The 24,615-nt window shown below is 40.1% G+C and overlaps 1 protein-coding gene across 1 annotated transcript in view; it reads left to right on the top strand.

The window, feature by feature from the left end:
• The window catches only part of LOC143575624 (uncharacterized), a 78,989-nt gene that overhangs the window by 3,339 nt on the left and 51,035 nt on the right, over positions 1 to 24,615 (top strand). The gene's annotated exons all lie outside the window — the stretch shown is intronic.

The following is a 24,615-nucleotide window of genomic DNA, read 5'->3' as shown; positions in this document are numbered from 1 at the left end:
TACTTATAATAGCAACTCCAAAATTCAACTAGTAAACAAGACGTACGTCCTGAAAGGGTGGATCTAACAACAATCTTGGATCAACCAAACACTGTGCTAGCGGAATATCACACCGAGTCACCTTGGTCTCGGATCTTGGAGTTTTATGTTTGGCTTTTGCGTATGAGAACTAGAGAGAATAAGAAGAAGATAAGAATTTTTATGAAAGCTTGTTTATTCTCATGACATGCTTCCTATTTATAGGGAAGCATGCATGAGAATGGTTTCATTATAAAATGCCCAATGGGCTTATGTACAAGGCCTTGGGCCCAATATGATTACAAAGACAAGCCCAATACACTACCAATACAAAAGACTTATAATAAACAAAATGAGGCCCAACAATCTCCCTCTAGTCTTTAGTATTGGAAGCCATCAATGTCGTACTCCAGAACCTTATCTTCAGAGAGTGGAATCTCAACAAGTCTCTTGACAAACTTGTTGAAGGCTTCAACTATCTTGTCAGTGTTCTAACGGCCGATGTCTTCAACAGTGGGCAGGGGCAAGTTATAAAGCTTCAGGATGTCTTCTTTGCTAAGCCCCATCAACTCGTGCTCGTCATACACTCGCAAGTCTTCCATCGTTTTGCAGTGAATGACGGCTTCACTTGTTGTATTGTCAAACTCCCAACTGATGAAATCATGAAGAAGGTTTGGAGGAAACGATTCTCCATGATAAATGATCTGACTGTCTTTGGGAGCTGCATACCTCCACATCAATCTTCTTTTCCCAGTGACTTGGTCAATCTCTCTCGGATTCTTGTATCTCCGGCCTTTATTCACCTCAAAGTTGGCGTAATCCAACTTTGATTCCCGATGCAGATGACGCTTAAGCCAGCCATCGAGATTCTTTTCACCAACCCCATCTCCCACTGCCTTTCTGAAGTAGTTTATATCCAGCTCGGGCAGAGAATGCAACAGTTTCGAGGATAGGAAGATGAGGTCTCCGCTTGCCCGTCGTATAGCCCAACTACTACTTTCCCAGTGATACCTGGCGTACACAATCAGAGAATCATCATGATATTGGTAGTTAAGTGAGTGAGAACTTGCACGGATTTCCACATAATGAGCCTTCTTCTTTTGCTTCACAGCTGTTTGTGACGAGCCTGCAGTTTGCGCAACAACGGGTTCAACTTCTGGTGCAGACATGGCTTAACTTGAGTTGGAGGTGTATCTGGATTAGGCGAGTAATTGATGTAGTCATCGTCTTGAGTCTTCTCAGCCTGAACAGATGTGACTGGATCAAGTGTAGCTCCCATCTCTATGAAAGAATCCAGCATACCTGCAAAAGTGTCTGCAACAAACAACTCATTAAAAAGTTCGTCAATTCCAGCATCATCTTGTCAAACTTTCTTTGAGGCCTCGTGTGCGGTGGGGTCTTCATGTTGTTCTTGAACGTGTGGAGGTGATTGAGTGTTACCTCCACCTCCACCCGCCGCACCAGCTCAGCTGTCTCCTCCATTACCTCCTTCGTCATCACCATTGTCATCATCAAAACTATCGTGGACATTGTCATCCACGTCATCCTTATCTTCATCATCCTCGCCATCATCATCTTCACTGTCGTCGTCGTCATCCTCTTCTTCAACGCCTCCACCAGCTCCAGCACTTGATCCTCTAATGTTTACTGGTGCTGAGCTGGTACCGACCACACTTGCTGCTTAGCCAATAAGTGGTACCATAAGACCCAATGTTGCCTCGCCTTCAGAACCCACAACCTACTCTACATGTACCGCCACACTTGGATCAGCAGCCACCCATCTGTGACGTCTGCCCTGATTTCCTCCAACTTCCAAAAACTTAGTCAAGGCGAGCCTCGAGCGTGGCAAAGTCGTCATCACGCATTCTGATAAGCTCGGAGGCTGCCTTGTATTTGCTTACCATTTCCTCATTAGCCTTCAATCGGAGCTCATTCAGACGCTCCAGATTAGCAATCTTCGTCTTTATCTCCTTTATCTCGGTTCTGAATTGAGAGTTTTCAACAATAAGGGTACTGAGAGTAGAGGAGGAGGCTAACTGATCTTCTACCATTGAAACACGAGAATTGGTGGCCTCTTGACCTGTGAACCACTTGTACTCGATCTGCCACTTTGGAGCTTTCAGCACGATGAGAAGCGAGCGACAATGCTTCATTGTTAAGCAATTGTTGCTGGTTGTCCACTCGCTTCTGGAGATGTTGAATCCAGGACCTGTGACTATCTATCAACGCCCCTGCAAATCACGGGATTCCTCCAAAATCCCAATCTGGTTTACCAACGCCGCCTTCTTTTTTGCATTCTTGAGCTCCTTTTGTTTTTGTGTCTTGCTATACCCGAGCAATACACGTTCACGCTCAGCCCGTTTGGCGTTTGATTCCTCCAGTGCGATGATCCTATCGAGGATAGGATCAGCGTATACTGGAGGTTTCGAAGATTTCCCGGTGGTTATGGGCTTGGTTGAGAAGACTGTTGACTTGGAGATGGTGGGTGGTGTGTCAGAGAGGATTGGTGGGTGAGGTGGATTGTAGGGCTAAGGTTGTGGTTTGGGTAGGTTGTGGAGATATATAATAAGGGGAAAGTAGGATCTGCTTTCAATATATGTATAGATGAAAGCAACTATTTTAAATCCCAGCCACGTTAAACTACACTTATATGGAAGTGACATTCTCATTGCTTCAAGAAGCCATGGTATTTGAGTGCTTGCATAGTCTCTAAAAACCTGTAATCATTAACCAAATATATCATTTTCTTATAATCAATTGCATCAGCTCGACTTGCTGGTGTTGTTTTGGTTTTGGTTTGGCTTTGGTGGATGTTTTGTTGGGATGGCTCCTTGCTAGTTTGTGTTTTTTATATAATCTTTGTTGGTCTTTCAAAAAAAAATATGAGGAAACAAAATTGATCTATGTGGTTCCTTGGAACGCATCAGGCAGGCGTTTTATGAACAAACTCTGAACACCAACTTCTTTTCCTTGTGTCTCCACATTCACCAGATGCATTCCTTTTTTGTAGAATTGTTGGTTTCAATATCCTACATATGTTATTGCCATACAGTGTATCGATGGTCACATCTTGGCTCTTTAAGAACCTGCCTGAAAGCCTACAACCCACATATCCCTTTATTGCAATCAAAATATAAATAATGTTTTTTGATTACAAAATGCAAGTATATTGTGAACTCCTACTTCTGCTGGAACAAATCATCCCTACTTCTGCTAGAACAAGTCATTCGCTAATTTAAGTTTATGTAATGTTTGGAACAAAAGTTTCATTCTTGAATACAATCTTACCTTACAACCAGCTTTGCCTAAAATTAGAGCAATAATGAAATAAGATTTGTACAATCTAACCTTGAAAAAGTTTAAGTCATGAATAACAACAGGAGTTTCTACCGTTTCTCTTGCTTCAACATTTACTTGTTGAGTAGCAGCCACATGAGCTTTTATACCTACAAGAAACATTACAATAATGAATTTACATGTGTATTCAAATTAGATCATATATATCACAAGAAACCACAAAAGTGCCAAAGAACCTTGTTGGAACCAGTAACACACCAAAAACGTGTCACTAGAAGCTTCCACTAAAGCCTTTTAGTGACACCTTTTTTCTTGCCAATACAAACTTTTGGAATTTTAGTGGCATTATTCGTTTGTCACTAAAACTTTTTGGTCTTTTAATGACATTTTTTCGTCTTCTGCTATAGACTCTGGGACTTTTAGTGGCACTTTTTTATGTTCGCCACTACAAACTTTCTAGGTTTTTAGTGGCACTTTTTCATATGCCACAACAAGCTTTGTGTGCTTTAATGGCACTTTTTTTGTTTACCACAACAAAATTTATGGGCTTTAATGACACGCTTTTTTATTTGCCACCAACTTCTTAGACTTACAGTGATACATTTTTATCTATCACTAAAAACCTTTGGATTTTTAGTGACACTAAATGCTTTCTGGGCATTTTTGGCATTTTTTTCGTATGCCAACATGCAACTACAAACTTTTTAGACTTATAGTGACCACTTTTTAATCTGCCACTATAAAACCTTTGGATTTTATATTATTTAAAATATAAATTTAAATAGAAACCATAAAATATGGAAATTATAATATCTTCATCACATTTAAAAGTCTGATCATATGCCAAATACATACCAAATGTCTAATAATTCTCAAGTTAAGTCTAAATATCGTCCATGTAAAAAAGAAAGCTAACAAATATCTAAATATATAAAAACTGAAAACTTCATTGCGTTCATGAACCTCTATTACCATCTTCAATCTTCATGCCATTCTATCTTTCACAAATTAATCTTGCAAACTTAATCAAGTTCCACTTTAACCAAATTCTCACTTTCAACTAATTCTAATTCTTCTTAGTGAAGTGAAGTAAATTCATATAAGATAATAATAAGTCACAATAACCTGTCATTGACCCGTTACTTCATCCCACCCGACTAGAATTCTGGAATAAAACATTTGATGAACTCACCGCAACTAAAATGTTTTTAGCATACTCATACTCATATTGTGCCTTGAACAACCTCGATCACTTGACGCGAAATATGAATAATTTAAGTTTTTAAACTAATTAAATAACATATAATAAAGGGAAAGTAGGATCTACATTGAACTTGTGTATAGATGAATGCAACTGTTATAAATCCTAGCACATTAAACTACACTTACATGGAAGTGACATCCTCGTTGCTTCAAGAACCCATGGTAATTGTAATGCTTAGATAGTCTCCAAAAACCTGTAATCAATAACCAAATATTATCACTTTCTTGTAATCAATTGCATCAACTCGACTTGCTAAAGTATATGAGGAAATAAAATTGATCTATCTATTTCTTGGAACGCATCAGACAGACGTTTTATGAACAAACTCTGAACACCAACTTCCTTTCCTCGTGTCTACACATTCACCAGATGCATTCCTTTTTCGTAGAAATGAGATCGTTGGTTTCAATATACCACATACGTTGTCGCCATACGGTGTATTGATGGTCACATCTTGGCTCTTTAAGAACCCGCCTGAAAGCCTGCAACCCGCATATCCCTTTATTGCAACCAAAAAAGAAATGTTGTTTTGATTACAAAATGCATGAATATTGTAAACTTCAACTTCTATTGGAGCAAATCATTCCTACTTCTGCTGGAACAATTCATTCGCTAATTTAAGTTTATGTAATGTTTGGAACAAAAGTTTCATTCTTGAATACAATATTACCATACAACCAGCTTTGCCTAAATTAGAGGAATAATGAATTATGATTTATACAATCTAACCTTGAAAAAGTTTTAGTCATGAATAACAGCATGAGTTTCTACCGTTTCTATCGCTTCAGCATTTGGAGAATAATGAATTCAGATGTGTATTCAAATTAGATCATATATCCCATACATAAGGAAGCCTAGTTTCTAAAACTTATTAGGCCTATTATGCCTATACCTCAGACTAGGGTTCAGCTAAATATTATAATCACTAAAGCGATATAGGTTATCGTAAATTAAGGTTTATACTACTAAGTGAGTCTGACATAACCTTCACAATGAGAATTAGAGTTTGGAAACTCATTTACGACTTCTGATCAGAGCGTTGGGACATCGTCTAGGAACAGAATAGGATAATTGATGGCACTAATATCGATGTAAGTTTAGGCAGGGATGGATTGAAATGGCTGCAGGTGGCAACTATTTGTAGCTGAGCTTGAACACCCACGACAGACCGCCTTGAATCGGCCGCGTATTTACGCCGCCTCTTTCCACGTGTCATTCCGCGTCTATAGAATATGATGATTTTGATGATCCTTTCCTTATTTATCGTTATGTATTTGCTTTTATACCTTTGGCTATTCTAGTTTTGAAAGTGAGAACGAATAAAATATCTACCGAATTCTTTATGGTATCGGAGCGGGCATCCCACCGCTCGAACATACCCAAACCCTAACACTTTCCGCCGCTGCCGCTGCCGGAGCTCCGGCCGCCACACAACTGGTTGCTTCAAGATTGGCAGCCACGCAGACCCTCTCCTTCTCTTACCGTTATCTATAACCATCACATTGTTGTCGCTGCAAAAACCTTAATCAACACAAAGCTGCCACCGACATTGTCCCTTTGGAAAAACCTAGATCTGATTTGACCTCAACATTCAAGACATAGATTGTTGCTTCTTTGTGAAGTTTTTCTTTCTTCAAACCAAACCACAAGTCTGCTAATCTTGAGAATAGGTGATAGGTGGGAGAGAAGAATCACAATAATTGAATCCATGGAGGTGTTGCCTTTTGTCAGAGTTTAATGGATATAATTGTTTACTCTATTTTGTTTCAGAAAATAAAAACAAAAAGAAACAAATAGTTTAAAAACAAAAGGGTTATGTTAAACAAAATGATGTCAGACAAGGAAGTTGAAAATAGTCCTATTTCTGGTTTAAACAACAAACAATACCAACAGTTTCTTGGAATATTTGCTACTAAAGATGATTCGGCTAAAACCGAAGCTCCGCCTGTCATCAACATACAAGGTAAATTTGACACCATTAGTAAGTGGGTTGTGGATTCGGGTGCTACAGATTACATAACGCATAGACTTGATTGGTTTGATAATGATCTGAGGAAAACATGTGAGTTGCCTGTTACTATACCTAACGGTTCATCCATTCCAGTGGAAGGAAGAGGGTCATGCATCCTACCCAATGGAATACTAATTAACAATGTTTTACATGTTCCAACATTTACTTGCAATCTGTTATCTGTCAGTCGTTTGGCGAATGATTTGCAGTGTGCTGTAACATTTTTCCCAGCATTTTGTGTTATGTATGCCTTAAACTCGAGGAAGTTAATTGGGGTAGGTAAGTGCAAGCAAGGGCTCTATCAGATGAGCATGGTGGGAAGCGCGAGAAAAGCTATGACAACTGTTAGTGATTTATGGCATAAGCGCCTTGGACTTGCTTCGCATGGGAAACTATGTCTTTTGGACTTTGTTTAAAATGACTCTTTGGGAACAAACGGTACGTTTTGTGATTCTTGCACTAGGGCCAAATTTACCAGATTACCTTTTCCAATAAGTTCAATAAAAACCCAAAGTTGTTTTGAGCTTTTACATTGTGATATTTGGGGAAAATATAGAACTCCTTCACTCACAGGTGCCAACTATTTCTTAACCGTAGTTGATGATTTTAGTCGGTTTGTGTGGGTGTTCCTTTTAAAACACAAGTTGGAAGCGAGTGATTGCTTAATTGGTTTTCACAAAATGATTAATACACAGTTTAATAAAGTAGTCAAAAGAATTAGAAGTGACAATAGAGGTGAGTTTACCTCAAACAGAATGCTCAACTTTTATACTGAGCATGGTATTATTCTAGAGACTACATGCCCACATAACCCACAACAAAACAGAGTGGTGGAGCAAAAACACCGTCATCTCCTTGAAACGGTAAGGGCTATGAAATTTGAAGCTAAGTTTCCCACGCGTTTTTGGGGAGAATGCATCATGACAGCAGCCTACATAATAAATCGGCTTCCTTCAGAAGTCATGGAAAACAAGACCCCTTATGAGATCGTTTATGGACAAAAACCCGATTATGAAAGTTTAAAGGTTTTTGGGTGTCTTGCATATTATCGTAGCACTGAAACGAAGGGTGAAAAGTTTGAAGAACGGGGGAGATCGGGAATATTTTTGGGTTATCCAATGGGCACCAAGGGTCATAAGATTTATGATGTTAAGAATGGCAAGATGATTGTGTCTAGAGACGTGAGGTTTGTTGAAAACACATTTCCTCGTGACTCTGATCAAGAACAAAACGAAGAACCGGAAATTTTTGAGTTTCCACCATGGTATTATGATGATCAGAAGCCACACAAAAACACAAGCAATATACATGAAATGAGCATGCCAGAAATCGATAGCCCAAACAATAATATGAACAAGAATATGCATGAAGGTGATGTTGTCATGCAAAATGATGCAAACTTTGGCAATGTAGCACAAAATGAAGGGCCGGCCCAAGTAGCGGAACCCATGGCCCAGACTGAAGACATTGGGCAAGCCAATGAGGCTGAACCCATGACTCAAACAAAAATTGAAAATGAAGAGCCAACCAGGGAAAAACGAACTAGAACTCGTCCTGCTCGACTCAATGATTATGTTGTGAATCTCCCACCATCTATCGATCAAGCTTCACCAGAGTCTAGTCAACAGTCCTCTACGGTATACCCTATTGCCAATTTTATTTTTTATGATAAATTTTCTGATTTGCATAAAGCTTTTTTAACGGCCATCAGTTTAAATGATGAGCTAAAGACTTTTAAGCAAGCAGCTCAAGATGAAATTGGAGAGAAGCAATGAAGAAAGAAATAAAGGCACTTGAGACTAATGGTACCTGGACCCTTGAGGATCTACCGGAGGGGAAAAAAGCCATAGATTCAAAGTGGGTATACAAATTAAAATACAAACCAAACGGAGAGATAGAAAGATACAAAGAAAGGTTGGTAGCAAAAGGCTTTACTCAGATGGAAGGAATTGACTTCCATGACACATTCGCCCCCGTAGCGAAACTTGTCACCGTTCATACACTCTTGGCAGTTGCAGTAAAGAAGAACTGGATAATTCATCAGTTGGATCTCAATAATGCATTTTTGCATGGTGACCTGGACGAAGAAATTTACATGAAGATCCCACAAGGTTTTGATAAAGGAAAAGAAAAGAAGGTTTGCAAGCTAAAGAAATCCCTCTATGGGCTGAAACAGGCATCCAAGAGTTGGTATCAAAAGTTCGCATCTACCTTGCATGAGTTTGGCTTTGAACAATCCAAGCCCGATCACTCACGTTTTATATTTAAAACAGCAAGTACATTTGTGGCGGCTCTTATTTATGTTGATGATGTTATCATAGTGGGTAAAAACTCGAAGAAAATTGAAGAAACAAAGAGTTTTCTTGATAGAAAATTCAGTATCAAAGATCTCGGTGTTCTGAAATATTTTCTGGGAATCGAAGTTGCATGGACAAAAGATAGCCTTGTCCTCAGTCAAATAAAGTATGTGATGGATATTTTGGAAGATGTGTTATGTTGGGTTGTAAACCAAGTGCTTTTCCTATGGAGCAGAAGACCAAACTTGGTAGGGATGATGAAGCAGTGCCTGTTGATGCTTGTTGATGCTGGCACGTATAGACTATTAGTGGGCCGACTTCTTTATTTACAAGCCACTAGACCCGACATTACTTATTCCGTCAATGTTTTTAGTCAGTTCGTTGCTGATCCTCGACATAATCATATGGAAGCAGCTATAAGAGTTCTCAGATACTTGAAGTCCAGTCCTGGTTAAGGTATTTGTAGGTCCCTATTCGGGTGGATCTAACAACGTCTTTGGATCAACCTAACTTAGTGCTAGCCGAAATCGCACTAAGCAACCAAGAGGTCTCGGATCTTGAGTTTATTTTCGGTCAAGGAAATAAGAGGTTAGAGAGAGAGAGAGAAAGTGATAGAGTTCTTGCAAAAGGTTTTCTTTTTGTATATTAAACTTCAACAACCTTGCTTCTCATGGCATGCTTCCTATTTATAGGGAAGCATGCATGAGAAGTAAAGTACTTCTAATGCCCAATGGGCTTCTTTACAAAGGACCAAGGCCCAAACAATGTACAAAATGACCCATTGGCCCAAATACATAACTTAATCAATAAAAAAGACTAACTATATAAAATGGGGCCCAACAATCTCTCTCTAGTCTTTAGTATTGAAACCCGTCGGTGTCGTGTATCAGGCATTCGTCCTCCGTCAGTGGAAGTTCAACAAGTCTACGCATGAACTTGTTGAAGGCTTCCACTATCCGGTCGGTATTCTGACGACCTCGATCCTCGACGGTTCCCAGCGGCTTGTTGTAGAGCTTCTTTACATCTTCAACGTGTAGTCCCATAAGCTCATGCTCGTCAAACACTCTGATCTCGTGCATACCACAGCAGTGAATAACGGCCTCGCCGGTTGTGTTATCGAACTCCCAATCTATGAAGTCTCGGAGAGTGTTGGGAGGATAAGGCTCGCCATGATAAATCTCGTGACATTCTTTCGGCACCTTGTATCTCCACATAGTGCGAGGCTCTCCGGTAGCAGGGTTTATCTCTCTTGGATTCTTGTACCTGCGTCCCTTATTCGGCTCAAAGTCCTTGTAGTTGACTCTTGATTGTCGCTGCAGATAAGTCGGGACCCAACTTTCCAGCGTACTTCCAGTAGCACCAGGACCTAGAGCTTTCTGAAGATAATTCAGATCAAGCTCAAGTAGAGTCTTCAGCTCATGATGACTAAGATAAATGAGATCCCTGCTGTAGCGTCTGATGGCCCAAACTTTGTTTCGCTGATCATACCTAGCATATACGATCAGCGAGTTATCGTGATATGGATAGTTGAGCACGCGGGCAGACGCACAGCTTGTGACAATGTGTGTCTTTCGCTTCTTCTTTGGTGGTTGTACAATGACAGGATCTGTTGCAGGAGCCTCTGAAGCTTGAGTGGGAGGAGTATCCGGATTTGGCGAGTAGTTAATGTCATCGTCTTGTTCAATCACTGCCTTCTCCGTTTCCGTTCCCTCGATGAACTCTTCAAAGCTCATACCTGCATTAATAAAGTCAGCGATCACACCTGTATTGTCAGTCGGAGAGATGATATCTTTGTATAAGCTGTCAAGTATTGAATCATCCTCTCTGACTTTGCTGGCTGAGCCGGGGTTAGCAGGGTCTTGAGTATCTTGTTGAGAGTGTGGAGGTGATTGAGTGTTAGCTCCACCTCCACCTCCTGCCGTCCCGACCCCTCCATCTCCACCACCACCGTTGCCACCATCGTCATCATCATCGTCAAAGCTGTCATGAACTTCATCGTCGTCGTCATCTTCTTCATCATCATCATCATCATCTTGATCTCCATCATCCTCTTCATCACCACCAATACCGCTAGATTAGCCGCCCTGTTGTACCAACCGACCAACAGTCACCTCTCCTTCTGACACAGCAACCTGTACGCCTCGCATGGTCACAGAAGGACAGGTTGCAAACCACCAACTTGAGAAGTCTCACCGGACCTTCTCCAAGTTCTAAACACGGCATCAAGTCTATTCTCCAGACCATGAAATTCGTCTTCTTGAATGCCCATGAGGTCTGAGGCCGCTTGGTACTTGCTAACCATCTCTTCGTTTGTCTTGAACTGAAGCTCATTCAGACGGGCCTGTTCTATGATTCTTTCTTTGATGGCTTCCATGTCTGATCTGAGCAAATCGAGAGAGGTGGAGGAAGCGAGTTGATTTTCCGGATCAGCAACTTGTGAGTTTGTAGCTTCCTTCTCAACATCCCACCTTCTTGTAGCATCTTCCATTTTCTTGTTTAAGCTCGATCTGAGAGCACTAGCACTTGGTAAGTCTCTTTCAAGTATGGCCAATCTATCTCCAAGTCTAGTATGATCGGCTGGATTAGCGTTCTCAGATGCCTCATGATTCATCAATGTTTGAAGATTTTGGATGCGGGTGTGGAAGGTGTTGGTCAATAACCGTTGATTTTTAGCAGCTTCATCACTTGCTGCCCTCTGGTCTTCCAACACCCGTATCCTTTCTCTCAGGTCCGCCTTTTCTTTTTCATCCTCAAGCACCTTTTGCTTCATTTCTTTGATAAGCTTGAGGAGGGCAATCTCTCATTCCGCTCTTTTGGCTTTTGATTCCTCCAGTGCGACGATCCTATCGAGGATAGGATCAACGTACACCGGAGGGGTCGCAGACATCCCTCGTGAGATTGGTTTGGGAGAGATAATGGTGGATGGTGGGGTGGTGGTTGTTATGGGTGGTGAGGTGGTTGGTAAAGGTAGGGTGATGGCTTGAGTGAGGACTTGTGAGGGTGGTGGGTGGTGTTGGTAGTATTGTAGTTGGTGTGACGGTTTGGGTTGGGGAAGTAAGGATGGTTTTTCTCCATAAGCTTGTAGTTTGTACTGGGGAGCTAAAAACTGAGGAAGTGAATATGGATGAGGTTGGTTGTGCAGGTGGTGTTGAGGCTTGGGTAGGTTCAGGTTGAGATTGTTGTTGAGGTGGTGAGTGTGGTAAGGAAGGTATTTGGGGTAGGAAAGTTGAAATTGGTTGGTCTGTAGGTGAGGGTTCAGGTGAGGATTCAGGTGAGTCATGGAGTAGGGTCTTGGTTTTCTTGGCTTTGGATTTCTTTCTGGTTTTTGGTGGTTTGAGGGCAGGGATTTGTATTTTGGTCACATCTAGGGTTTTGAGGGCTTGGGCTAGGGCTTCTTTGGTAATTTTTGGTTGGTCTGTGGGCTTGTCTTGTGAGGGAGACTTGACATGAGACTTGGTTGACTTCTGGGAGTCTCCATGTCTCCTCAAACGCTTTAAGGGCGGCTGGTCTTCTTCCTCCTCCTCAAGCTCTATCACTTTGCCCTTTTCTGCCAACTTTCCCTTCAAATCGTGTTTGGCCTTGGTTCTATCTTCGGCCGGCTCATCGGACAAATCTTGACTACCTCCAGCTACAAGTTCTTCATCACTTTCTCCTTCACCAGACGCCTCTACTCCAGCAGGCTCTGTCTCTTCAAACAATCCAAACTTGGGCCCAGGTCGTGGTCCTGTGTACTGATGACCTCAGCCTTTGGTGCTCAACAGCACATCAAAAATTCATTTCTTAATCTCATGAACGTGAAATGGCTCGGGGTGTGACTTCTTGTCTTTTGCCTTCTTGTATCCTGGCCTTTGAACGTCTGGGATCATATCATCTAATAACATCTGCACAAATCTTGGGTACATCAACCATGTGGCTCCACTCTTGATGTTCTCGAGCATGCACAGAAATATTCGTCTTGAGTAGTTAAACTTCTCTTTGTTGGTCAATGCGTACATGACTCGAACCCAGTCTGTGCTCATGCTGTCAAAACCGCCTCGAATATCTGTGAAGCAATGAGTAATAATATGGAAGAGAAATATTCAATATGGTGATAGATGGCTCTTTTCTAGGCTCTTCCATTCTGTGTCATACCCTATTTGTGCAACAAACCCTTCCAGCATCTTTTTGATTCCTCTCTCGTACTTGTAATCGGGCTGGTCGTCGATCTTTAACACCCTTCTGATGTCATCTTCGGTGATAGTTAATTCTTGTCTTGTAACAGTCGTGGTGAAGGACATAGAATCGTCAGCAATTTTGGCGAAGGCCCAAAAATCTAAGATACACTTATAGTAGATGGCTGGATCTGCAGTGATGGCATATGCAAGGGGCGATTGCCTGAGCCCCTTGACCATAGGAATGAACACCTTGTCAGCCTTTGCCTTAGGCAACGCTAGAGAACAAAAGTTGTTATGACCCTGAAATTGAAAATCAAAAGATCATGAGAATCAACATTTAGTCAAACCAAAACAAACAAGATATGTATATTGACATGAAGAATTTACATAGTAGATAACTTATATTTAATACTTCCATTATGTACATTTTAGATGTAATAAGTTAATAAGTTAATTTTAGACAATCTATAAGTCAATTGGATCACAATGTACGATGATCAAGTTCAAAACAGTCCACAATTCCAAATAGTGTGTTTAAGTAAAAACAGATAAGTTGCATTGTTTTCTTGAGTTTCTGAAAAATTGGCTAAGTATGAGTTTTTCGCATGAGAAAGTGTTTCGCTACGCATGGTCAAGCGAAGCGAAAGACTTCTTTCATGCGAAAACCTGTACTTAGCCCTTTTTATCCACTTCTTTCTTTACTCAAGATCGCCTTTATGTGAATTAGGTTTCTGGAAGGATTGAACTTGAAGCTCCTATGATTACTAGGTCAATTTGTCCTTAGAACAGATGAACAGAAACTTAAATCTACAAACTTTGTACAAACAACCCTAATGCTAATAATTAATGATGATACTCAAGATTTATAAGTCCAAAAACAGATTATTCATAACATATGAACCAATTTCATATGAAGATCAATTATGAATCGACCCGACGGCTCATCTGAACCGTCATCTCGATCCACGAGAAACCAGAAGACCTGAAGATGAAAGATTTATGAAGTTTTGATGTTATACCGAAGGTGAATACTCTGGATTCAACGGCATATTTGTGATTATGAGGGCCGGATGCTTTGAAGATTTGAAGAAAATCTGGGTTTTGAGTTTGAAGATTTGAGAGAGGAAAGAGTGAAAACTTAAAAGATTTTGGTGAATAGTGAAAGATATTTTAGGTTTCCCTTATATATAGGGTCAACCTATCTCGCGATAAGTTCAAAACATCGTGAGTATTCACCGAAAATACACTCTCAGTCCTCGGTCTTTAAAAATATTTGCATTTTCAAACCCGAAAAACATTTACCCACCGAATCCAAGCACTTGATTGTTTCTAATATTTTCTTTTGTTGGTCCGTAACTGTTAACATTTGCACGGTCAATCTCTTTTGTCAAAACAAAACATAATAAGAGAAGACACTAAAATAAAAAAAAATAAAATTAAAATTAAAATTAAGGATGAGATAAAATAAATAAAAAGTTAAAAAAACTTAAAGTTAAAAGTAATAAAATTAAATTAATTTACATAGAATTTTCTTTGATTAATTTTCAAAGAATGATCACGATATGGAATCATATTGATTTGCAAAGCTCTACATCGCGTTTCCATTTTGAAATTATTGTGACACAAGTTCATCAATGACTGTAGATATTGTCCTCCTTTTTAACTTGACAAATGTTTTGATGCCAAAAGTGATACATTTAGGGTATTATTAGGCACGGTGCGTATGTGGTCCCCACTTAATCGGACATGTTACTGATTCCATCATATCTCAGGCCTACTTTGTGTTAACATATCATCTCAACTTGACTTAGACCTTTCTTAGTTGATCACAGTACACTTATTGACAGACTGACTTACTGTACACATAACACTTTGTGCATTGCACACTTGACTCGATCTAGAAAGATTAAAATAAAGCAGAAGTTTAGGCCATAACAATTAGGTCGGATAATACCATATTATTGGGCAGAGAAAGTCCAAAGCTTGAACAAAAGAAAGAAAATAAAACAAAGCAGAACACTCAGGGCCTTAACAATCAGATCTTGTATGACTACAAACGTAGAAAGTCCAAGGCTTGAGTCGAAAATAAATGAAGAAATAAAGCAGAAGTTAAAATTCCTAGGACTGACTCTTTTTCTGACTTCTTTTCTTTTTCTTTTCTGACTCTGTTTTTTTTTTTTTACTTGACTCAATGAAAATTCACACTGACTTTCATAAGACGACTGTGATCAGGTAAAGAGAGGCTTGGGTATGACATGTGTAGTTACATTTTTACCTTCATTAATATGACTTAACGGAATCATGAAACCGCTTCATAATTGTATATCCACTTGTACCGGCATTAGTTTAAGTTTATATCACTGGACACTTACTTGTTTGTCAAGCCTACCTACACTTCAATGAGTGACCTTGTAGCCTTTTGTTATATTTTTTTAACGCGCTAGAGTCATTACAAACCAATGGACTATCACTTTCCAATTAGTCAGTTCAAATTCTCAAAATTTGAAAATTAAATTATCCGACTCCCTATAAGCAGGAGCTCCCTCTAAACGGGACAATTCTTTTTGAATTTTCTTGAAATATAAAAATAAAATCTTTTTGTTAAGTCAAATGACTTGGCTTTGTTTTACTGAAAGTAAATTTAAAATCTTTTTGGTGAGTTAAAGTTAACTCATTTTCTCCCTCTAAAAGTGTGACATATTTGAAGAATATTTACAGTTTTAAACTAAAAGATAGACGATAAAAATTTACTGAAAGGAAATCATGCCCAAAGACTCAACGAGAAACAAAAATCGGGCACGACTGAAAGCTTTTGTAAAGAGATCTGCAAAGTTAAAATCAGTATGGACCCGTTTTTTGTCGACAAGCTTGCGATCATAACAATCACGAATAAAATGTATCCGGATGTCAATGTGCTTAGTCTTTGAGTGCTGGACCGGGTTTTTGACAATAGCAACGGCCGCCTCATTATCACATTTGATCGTTGATCCATAAAAGTTCAAACCGTAATCCAGCAGCTGATGCTGGATCCATATCACTTGTGAGCAGCAGCTGGATGCGGCGATGTACTCGGCTTCGGCTGTGGATGTAGACACAGTGACCTGTTTCTTGCACTGCCATGAGATCAACTGATCTCCCCGGAATTGACATCCACCAGATGTGGATTTTCGGTCCAAGTTGCATCCCCCATAATCACTGTCGGTGTAAGCATGAAGTTCCAAGGGAGAGTCTTTTGGATACCAAAGACCCAAACGTGGTCTCCCTTTCAAGTATCTAAATATACGCTTGACAGCAATCATGTGGGATTCTCTTGGGTCAGACTGATATCTGGCACATTGACAAACAGGGAGCATGATGTCTGGTCTGCTTGCAGTGAGATACATCAAGGAACCAATCATTGACCTATAAAGGTGTTGATCGACTGGTTTTCCTGATGGATCAGGAGCGAGAACAGGACGCGTAGCGATTGGTGTCATGAAAGCAGTTGAGTCCTTAAAACCAAATTTTCGGACAATGTCATGAACAAACTTTTCTTGGTGAATCAAAGTCCCGTCCTTCTTTTGCTCAACTTGTAAGCCCAGGAAGAAAGTCATCTCCCGTAAGGAACTTATTTCAAATCGCCTCTGCATGATCTCAGAAAACTCTTTGCACAGAGTCTCATTCGTGGACCCGAAGATAATATCATCAACATACACTTGAACGAGAATCAAATCATCCTTCACTTTATTGACAAAGAGAGTTTGATCAGCAATGCCTCTTTTGTATACATTCTTTACTAAATGATAAGCCAGTGTGGCATACCAAGCACGGGGAGCTTGGTGAAGACCATAAAGTGCTTTGTCAAGTTGGTAAACATAGGCAGCATAATTTGGGTCTTCAAAACCTGGTGGTTGGCTCACATAAATTTCTTCTTTTACTTTCCCGTACAAGAAAGCAGTCTTCACATCCATCTGATATACTTTGAAATTCATGTACGAGGCATAGGCCAAAAAGATACGAATTGCTTCCAATCTGGCCACCGGTGCATAAACTTCATCGTAATCAAGTCCTTCTCGTTGCCAAAAACCATACACGACCAACCGGGCTTTATTTCTTATAATCACTCCCTTGTCATCTTTCTTGTTACGGAACACCCATTTTGTTCCGATTGGCTTCTTGTGATCTGGTTTCTTCACTAGCCTCCAAACGTTTAGCTTCTTGAACTGCAACAGTTCTTCTTGCATTGCTTCAACCCAAGAGTTTTCCTTCAAAGCAACTCTGTAGTCCTTGGGCTCAACCTGTGAAATGAAACAGGCAAAAAGACATCTGTTAATTTTACCAGAGGTGCTGCGCGTTTGGATGCCAGCGGTTGGATCTCCAATGATGTTCTCAGTCGGATGTCGGCGATGTATCGGTAATTATGGAATTTGTTCGACACGCTCGACTGGTGTTGCCTCAAGCTCAATGGTTAGGCTCTCTATGGGATGAAAGACCGTGGTCACATCGACAGCGGCATTTGGTTGGGGATCTCTTGCATTTTCTTCTTGATCAACCAAATGATTCTGAGCGATGGTGCCTTCCCATAGGTTGTTGTAGAAAGGTACGACGACAGCAGGTACCGATGATGAGTCAGTGGTGCGAGAAGTTCCAACAGGAACGGTGTCATTCTGCACATTCTCTTGAATAGCTTCCTCAGCAGATCCATGAACGTCTTCTTCAGAGGAAGGTGTAGGAACTGATTCAACTATACTTGGATTATGAGCTGGGGAAGTTTCCAATTGGTGGGTTTGTTGATCCGCCACTTGAATGGTCTGGTCGTTTCCCACATTGTCAGCTGACATAAATGAGTCGGTGTCTGAATCATCTGTGTCTTCGACAGCGGGCATTGCTGTAGATTCTGCAGATGTTTGCATATTCACTTCCAGGACAGGTTGATTAGCCCCGTGTGGACAATTGAGTACGGGTACGGGTGCAGCAATCTGAATATCCGTCAAACCTTTCACAACGGCGTGCATCAAGATTGATTGATCAACAATTGTCGGAGATGGTGCAGGAACAACAGGAGACATCACTGGTGCAGACGGTGGTACATACATTCCTCGAAACTGCCTAAACAAGCCTTCATAATCAAACATCCAATCAGGACCATGGTGTGCATCGGTAGGGTTCAGTTCTTGCCAATCAATATTGTAGGACTCCAAAATCACTCGGGATTTCTTGTTGAACACACGATAAGCACTTTTGTCAGTGGAATAGCCAACAAAATAGCACTCATCCGACTTTTCAGCAAACTTTGAAGTTGTAGCAACATTTGGCTGAAGAACTGTGCAAGGACATCCGAATGTCTTGAAGAAATTAACCCTTAGCTTGTTTCCATAAAAGACTTCATAAGGTGTCTTATTCAGTTTTTTGTTCAGCAGCACATGATTCTGAGTGTAGTAAGCAGTGTTAATGGCTTCCCACCAGAAGAATAAAGGGAGTTTGGAGCATGACAGCATGGTTCTTGCAGCTTCAACCAGTGTACGATTTCGTCGCTCAGCCACTCCATTTTGTTCAGGAGTGTAGGGTGCACTGAATTGACGAAGAACCCCCTTGTTGTGACAGAATTCGTTGACGGCTTTGTTGCAGAATTTTGTTCCATTGTCACTTCTGATGCACTTGACTCATTTATCCGTATGATTCTCAACCAACACGATGAATCTGATAAGAAACTGAGATGTCTCATCCTTGTGACCTAGCATAAAAGTCCAACTGAAACGCGAGTAATCATCAGTAATAACCAGACAATAGGCTTTTCGACCTATTGCCATTGGTTGAACGGGACCAAAAAGATCCATATGCAGCAGTTGAAGAGTGGAGTTTATGGAATTGACAGACTTGGAGGGTGAGGGAGTTTGTGCTGTTTGCACTTAGAGCAAGATAAACATTTTTCAGCACAATGAAAAGATTTTACGGGCAAGCCCCTCACATGGTCACCTTTAACCAACTTATTTAAGTTATTAAAGTTGACATGCCCTAGACGTCGATGCCATAAGGATGAGTCGTTCTCCGAGGCCTTGGACAATAAACAAGAAGCAGTCTGCACGGAATAATTGCTTCTCATGTCCAGAATGTAAGCGTCATTGTGCCTCGGAGTACGCAACATAATCCACTCTTCCGGGACTTTGAAGCCTGGTTTAAGAATAAGACATTCATTTTCAGTGAAAAGAGTTGAAAATTTCTTATCGTAGACTTGAGAGACACTGAGTAAGTTGTGGTTGAGTTGTTCCACAAGATTGACTTCGTCGAAGGTCAATGTGCCATTAGAGACCTTACCTTGTTTCGTGATTTCTCCTCCTATGTCACCAGCAAAAGAAACATGTCCACCATCGAATGGTTTAATGTCAAACAACAGGGACTCATCTCCTGTCATGTGTCGGGTACAGCCACTGTCCAAGTACCAAATACTGTTGACAGGCCTTCCGGGCTGACCCTACACACATGAGCAGCTAGTTAGTAGAAGGGCCCCGAGACGAACTTGTCTCGGGAAAAGCAAACAAAAAGTCACCCAGTTTTATTTTATGATTCTTGAAAATTTAATCTTTTGGAGAATCTGAATCTGAAGTGCAATCACTCGAGGAACTTGTGTTAAGATTCCCTCGGTCCTGAAAAGGTTTTCTTGATTTCCTTCGTTTTGGTTTGGGTTTGATTAACAATTCTTCTATGTTTGCTTTTGAAAATGGTTTAGAGGGGTTTTTAGGGTTTTCAGCTTCTGACCTTTTGGCTAACCGCTTTCTTTCCCTTTGTGTTAGCCAGAAGATTTTCTTTGGTTTGTCGGTTCTTTTAATTCTTGAATCCGTCTCATTAGCTGAGGTACAAGTTTAATAAGACATTTTCTTAGGTTGAACACTTAACTCAGTAAATGTCTGACCAAACTTACTGTTGGCGTCTCTTTGTTGCTTATGTCAGTTCTTGCAGTGTCTCGCAAGATGAGAAGGATTCCCACACACAAAACAACATTTTCTTTTGTTACAATCATAGACGTGTTGATCACTGAAGTATGTGGAGTGAGGTGATGTGGTAGAGTTAATGTATTGATAACCTCTATCTGTGAACACATTTGAATGATTCGATGCAAAGTAATTTGACTGCCTAGGTTTATGACAAGAGTAGTAATAGGTACTATCAGGTTGATCATAAAATTGAGAACTATTTCTATTAGTAGTATTTTGTGAAAATGAAGTTTTCTTTGAATGCACATTTTTACACGACGTGCTTGGTTTTTCATTTTCAAAGACATTCTTGTTTTCGTAAGTCCTCTGATCAGTTGACGAGCAACTAGAATTTGTCTGTTCATCAACTTTAGCCACATTTGTTTCATCAAAAACAGTTTCACACTCAGAATCAGACGAAGAACATTCACTTTCATTACACACTTCTTCACAATTTTCTTCACAATTGGTTTCACAAAATACAGGTTTTGATTCCGACATTAAACATTCCAACATGGATTCACAAACTTTGTTACAGGCAGGGTTATTAATACTTTTGGTTAGACCCACACATGACCCAAAACATGGTTCTAATCCTCCATTTTGCTTAAGACCCTGATTAACTTTCCCACAATCACCATTGTTTATATCACCTGCTTCACAAGACACATTGACGTTAGATATATCAAATGATTGAATTGGAGCAGCAGTTTGAGATGCTGCGGGAACAAATGTCACAGGTTTTGGTATCCTACCAACACCGTATGCCATTTCTTCATCAGGAGAAGTATTATAACTAAAATGGGGCAAACTGGTGTAGTTATCATTGAATGGTGGTGGTACGGCAGTGTAGTCGTACCCCAACCCCGTTTTAACTTTAGTACTTCTCTGGGCTCCAATAAGATCATCTAACTTCTCAGATGACGCCTCAAACCTTTCGACTTGTTTTTCCTTTTCTTTCTTATTAGTAACTTCGAGTTTTAATTTCTTAATCTATTCTTTTAAATCATTGATTATGTCCTTATAGTAAATGACATTATGTTTTTCTCGAAAAATTTCAAGTCTAAGATTGGCTACATCATCGTGATGAGTTTTGATCTTTTCAATGTAGATCTTATCGGCTTTTACATATTCAGTGTTCAACTGACGAAGTTTTGCATTTTTTTTCAAAACTTCGTCGTGTAAGTATCTATAGTATGTAACCTTGTTAACACATGCTTCCGTGCAAAGATTTCGTTTTACCTCATCAAGGTGTGATGCACTAGAACCGGCAGCAGAAGATGAAGAGGCTTCATTGTTTGCAGTGAAAGCCATGCTAGCCATATTCAGCGGATTCTGCAGCTCTTGAAACTGTTCGTCCCAATCCATACCGGTGTGAACTTCTGTTTGAGAAAAAAGGGCTCTTGAGTTTGAGCTTGAGCTGCCCTTGTGTGGACGATTCCCGATTCTTGGAGAGCCTTTTGATCCTCAGCCTCTTTCCAGCAGCTTTTGCATTCTCTTCATCAGTTACTTCTGTGACCTGTATATCGTTTGCTGGTTTGGGAGGATTTGTGCATTCTCTGGCAAAGTGATCCATCTCTGCACAATTGTAGCATCGAAGCTTGCTCTTGTCAAAACCAATTCGCTTTCGATCAGAATCGTTGAAGCTGTCTTTTCCGTAGGTTTTGATGAAGTTGGTGGCCCTTTGCACAGCCATGGCCATCTGATACTTGATGTCCATTTTCTCAAGATCCTTTTGATTGATGTCTTTCAAATCACCTATCTCAAACTGAGCCGGTAATAGATTCCCTTGCAATAGCTCTTCATGACAAGACAGAAAAGCTTTAACGAGTGTCACATTTGAATCATTCAGCATGGGAATGGCTTCACAATAGCTGGAATGCTTGTTTGCTTGAGGTTTTGTTGCAGAAATTCCATGTGCCTTCAGAGCTTGAACAACTGCACTGTCAACTGCTTTTTGAAACGAACTTGCACTGGATGGTGTTGATGGGTTGCTGGTGGAGATAAAAGCTATTGATTGCGATGGAAAAGTTGGTGAGTACTTGGGATTGGTCACGGGATATACAATTTGTTGGGTTTTGCTGACAAAAGCTGTTGGCACACTTGAAGATGTAGTGCTTACTCCGGCTTGATTCAGAGAATTCATGTGATTGTTCATCCTCATCTGTTCATCCATTTCGAATGATTTGATAGTGGATGTTAGTTCACCGTTAGTCATCCCATTCAGATTTGTGGTTCTCTTGATAGTTATTGTGTTTACACTCCAACTGTAAGGCAAAGAGTTCATCAACTTGTGATTCACCTCAGTGTTGGGAATGTTAATACCTACAGCTCTTACTTTGACCATGAGCTTCTCAAACCTCTTCACTAAGTCTAGCACAGCCTCACCCTGACGATGGTTGAACATGTTGAATTCTTCCTTCAACAGTGCTTTCTTGTTTTCTCTAATTTCAGCATTTCCTTTAACCATCTCAACAAGAGCTTCCCATAATCCCTTGGCACTTCTGTGTTCCCGTAGTGTCTCTGTGATTTCATTTGAGAGACAAACTGTCAGCAACAGAAACGCTTTCTTGTCTTGTGCTAACTTATCCATATCATCTTGATCATAATTCTCAGGTGCCTTTGGTTGTTCGCCAGCATCAGTGCGAGTTACTGGAACGTAAGGACCCTCTTCAAAACATCTCATCAATTCAGTTTCAGTTAATGAGATGAAATTCATGAACCCCCATTTGAAATCAATAAAATTATCATCTAAGGTCATAAACTTAGAAGGTTTTTGAGGTGTTCCCACTTGATTTTCTAATAGCAAATAACCCTTCAACAATTCTGAATCAGTACTAGCCATGGTGTAAATCTTCAACAAAGTTTAATCTTCAAAACAGTTAACGTTTTCACTTAAACAGCTTCAAGCGAAGCGAAATGGCTTCAAGCGAAGCGAAAGCATCCCAAGTGAAGCGAAAGAACCCAAGCGAAGCGAAAGGATTCCAAGCGAAGCGAAAGAATCCTAAGCGAAGCGAAATTTTTACTTTTCAAACTAACAAACTTGAAACCCGTAAACACCACTTTTAACACTTAAGACTTTCACCAAGAACATTTCTAAGACATATTATGAAGTTTTTTTTTTTAATTCTTTTTTTTTATTTATGATAATTTTCTTTGTCAAGAACACTTGAACACTTATTTTCTTCTTTTCAAGATCAAAACCCAAGGTTGTGATCCAAAAACCCTCAACTAGTGAGCCGAAGCTCTGATACCAATTGTAGGTCCCTATTCGGGTGGATCTAACAACGTCTTTGGATCAACCTAACATAGTGCTAGCGGAAATCGCACTAAGCAACCAAGAGGTCTCGGATCTTGAGTTTATTTTCGGTCAAGGAAATGAGAGCTTAGAGAGAGAGAAAGTGATAGAGTTCTTGCAAAAGGTTTTCTTTTTGTATATTAAACTTCAACAACCTTGCTTCTCATGGCATGCTTCCTATTTATAGGGAAGCATGCATGAGAAGTAAAGTACTTCTAATGCCCAATGGGCTTCTTTACAAAGGACCAAGGCCCAAACAATGTACAAAATGACCCATCGGCCCAAATACATAAATTAATCAATACAAAAGACTAATTATATAAAACGGGGCCAAACAGTATTTTACTTCCGAATAGTGGTGGGGTGAATCTCATTGGGTATACCGATTCGGATTGGCTTGGTTGCCAAGATACAAGACGATCACGAACCGGTTATGTTTTACTTCTAGGAGGGGCTCCTATTTCGTGGAAATCAAAAAGGCAATCAGTTGTATCCAGGTCTTCCGCTGAAGCTGAATATCGGGCTAGACAGTCAGTGAAATTTTATGGGTTCGATGGCTCTTGAATCATTTAGATGTCTCCCAGACCGGCCCAACACAATTATTTTGTGATAATATAGCTGTCAAACATATTGCAAATAATCCAATTTTTCATGAGCGCACAAAGCATGTCGAAATGGATTGCTATTTCTTCAGAGAACGTGTGGAGTCGAAGGATATTAAGCCATTATATATTGACACTAAGGAACAAATTGCTGACTTGTTCACGAAAGCTCTTGGTGCTAGACAGTTGCGATTTCTACTCAACAAGTTGGGCATTTGTGACCTCCATACTCCAACTTGCGGGGGAGTGATGATTTTGATGATCCTTTCCTTATTTATCGTTATGTATTTGCTTTTATACCTTTGACTATTCTAGTTTTGAAAGTGAGAACGAATAAAATATCTACCAAATTCTTTAGCGTCGATTGGTCACTAGCCACGTGGCATTTGTTGATTCATTTCCTTTACGAGCACGCAATAGTCTTCTATATTTCTGGCGGGCCGTCGACTATCTAACGCCTGTCTGTCGGGATTTCCTTTACAAAATTTTTAAGTTTAGTCTCTGGACTTACTTTGGTAAAATGAACAAATGGCCATTCTACTTTCAAAGTTGTCAAAATTGGCACGGAATTTTTTCCAGGATGCTACAAACTTATGAACAAAAGGGTAAGAAAAAGATTGTTTTTATACCTACCGCAGTAATCACCTGAGCATGTCCTCGAATAAACACTTAATGATCCCTAACTTCGTGGGAAACCAACTGCAACGTAAGCAAGAGGTTGAAA

Source organism: Bidens hawaiensis, unplaced genomic scaffold, assembly GCF_021521415.1.
Source record: "Bidens hawaiensis isolate Kalapana, Puna unplaced genomic scaffold, B.hawaiensis_p1.1 tig00001412_1, whole genome shotgun sequence".
Lineage (NCBI taxonomy): Eukaryota > Viridiplantae > Streptophyta > Magnoliopsida > Asterales > Asteraceae > Bidens > Bidens hawaiensis.
Note: the sequence above shows the minus strand (reverse complement) of the source record. Positions and strands in the feature narration are given on the sequence as shown.